This window comes from Octopus bimaculoides, chromosome 5, assembly GCF_001194135.2.
Source record: "Octopus bimaculoides isolate UCB-OBI-ISO-001 chromosome 5, ASM119413v2, whole genome shotgun sequence".
Lineage (NCBI taxonomy): Eukaryota > Metazoa > Mollusca > Cephalopoda > Octopoda > Octopodidae > Octopus > Octopus bimaculoides.
In genome coordinates, this window is record NC_068985.1 from 108,881,816 (window position 1) to 108,884,548 (window position 2,733).

At 32.1% G+C, this 2,733-nt stretch overlaps 1 pseudogene; it reads left to right on the forward strand.

The window, feature by feature from the left end:
• The window catches only part of LOC106869773 (S-crystallin 1-like), a 10,969-nt pseudogene that overhangs the window by 6,008 nt on the left and 2,228 nt on the right, over nucleotides 1–2,733 (forward strand).

Here is a 2,733-nt window from a genome sequence, read left to right on the forward strand (position 1 = left end):
TATATATATATATATATATATATATATATATTGTCAATTGTAATGTTATTGAGAAGCAATGAAAGAAACTATTCTGTAGTTTATATACAGAAAGAAAGTTCTCAAATTTTCCAAGGAAATGGAATGAAACAGAATAGAATAAAATAAAGTAGAATACGTACGTTATTACACGGAAGAATTTTTCACCTAGCGCTTGAGATGACTATTGTCGGAAGGAGAGAGATGGAGGAATAGAGGAAGAGAGCGAGAAAGAGAGAAAGAGAGAGTGAGAGAGAGAAAGAGAGAGAGAGAGCGAGAGAGAGAGAGAGAGACCTAAGCCTGTATTATTGTGATTACATAAGATAAGCTGCAGCATATCTCAATTACAGAGCTGTATTTTTGATTTAAAAATATCTGAGAAATGGTTTTTACATTTAATCATATATAATTTCAACGTCTTCTATTCTTACATCCACTCTTGCAATATCATATAAAATTCCCTTCTCTTCAGAAATGTATCATTGTATTGAAAAATGTTTGTCGATGACAGAAATTGTCAAATTGTTTTCGAGTAATTGATAAGAAGTAAAAAAAAAAAAACACGAAAACGAAAACTCCTAACATAGGAATATTAGTTACAGATACATAGAAATGCTTAAAATATAATATCGTATTCACACGTGTACAGACATAATGTAAGTCTGCCAAAAAATAACAACATACAATATAAACATGAAGAATATTGTAGGCAATTATCCATTATTTTTGTTAGCTAACTCTATGTAAGATAACAATTGAAATATAAATAAAAAAGAAATACTGTTCCTTGGATTAATGACACCGATGTTGCACAAATAACTGACTAAATAAATAAATAAATATTTTCAGAATTATCTCTATTTAACAAGATACTCTGACAAAAGTTGTATTTCGTGTTCTACTTTTTCTTTTGCTATTACGATGGAAATTACTTCTCAGTGGCGAAGTCTAAATTATTGTCACTGGAAGTTTTAAAACTTAATACATGTCAAGGAGATGACTAATAATGGTTTCTAATTGAAACACAAAGCCATGTATTTTAAGCGGGGTGGCAAGTCAATACTGTTTACTGCAGTACTTCAATGTACACGAAATGATGTAAAAGCAGGACCTCGGTAGGGTTTGTACACAGAAAGTAAAACCCTGGAACAAAGAATTTCTTCTAATGCTTTAGAGTTTCTGCCAACTCATCACCTTTGGACATGGTTATATCTTTTCAAATTTCGGCACAAGGCCAGCAACTTCGGAGGATGGGGTAAGTTGATGCTATCGAGCCCGATACTGAAGTGGTACTTATCTTATCAACCCCGAAATGATGAAAGATAAGGTCGACCTCAGCGGACGTTGAATTCGGAATGTAAAGACGGAGGAAATGTCACTAACCATTTAACCTGGAGTGCTTACGATTCTCCCAGCTCACTGCCTTTTTGGACATGATAATGATAATATATATTTTAAATTTTAGAACAAGGGCAACAATCCATTCTAGGGTGGTGGTTAATCAATTATATCAACCCTGTACTTCACTGGTACTTTACATTATCACTCCTTGAACTGATGAAAGAAGAATTTGATATTGGTTAGATTTGATCTGAAAACCCGAGAAGCTCTAAAAAGAAAAGTGTCACCAAAGATTTTTGCCTGACATGTTAACAATGTTTTCATTTTGTCATCGCTGGCGATGGTGGAAAAAATATAGAGACTAATTGTGATGAGGATGGTTTTATTGCTTATCAATTCCAGGACTGTTTTGTTTGATTAGAATTCTAAATAAACAGCCCTGTCATTTTTGACATGTGATTAAGCATTATTTTTCCTAATACTATATTTATCCGATTTAGTCTTAGATATCAAAATTTTTAACACGTCAAGTTTGGCAGTATTTCTCGCAAATGAATTCGTGGAATTATGAAAATGATGTTTATAAAGGCTCAAATAGATGACATTTTTTTTACTGAATTTCAAGAGTAACAAGATGTGTTTGATAGCATAATGCTAATACCGTTCTCGTTTGTTTTATTCTCTATTACAGTTCCAGCGTTCCCGAGATATGAGTGGCTCCGTAAGTATTAAATTTGTTTAAATTATTACACAAAAGTGATTAGAAGTGATTTCCTGAAATTGTGTTTACTCATTTTTATGTAGAAGTCCACTGGATTTTGTGGTTATTAGAAAAATACTTATGTGTGTTTCGTACATTCGTGTATGGGTACAGATAAACTTACATTCTTGTTCTAGGTGTGCGTGCCACGTTTGTACAAAAGTTTCTGCGCTTCCTTAAAATTTGAACTAATTGTGTATGTTCACCCAGGAACCTCAAATGAAAACTCTAAAAATGTTTTACAAATTTATTGAACATATAAGGATTGAAATTTTATATTGCGAATCATTTTGTGTTCTTTATATATATTTCAATTCATTCTTAAGATTTTTCTAATATAGCAGGAGTTGGTTTCTAAGAAACAAAGTTATGTGAGATGCCAAAGAAACAATGTTATGTGAGATGCCAAACTATGGAAGCGTCTTGATCAATTTTGCTGCGTCCTTTACATATCTATTGTGCGGGAAGATATGTAACTTGTTTCATTATATATTGTCCAACTTTGGTAATCTGTACAGACTGCATAAATACTCGAAGCTTACTAATTTCCAACACTTGGATTCCTGGATCCTACTTACCTAGTATTATATATATATATATATATATATATATAT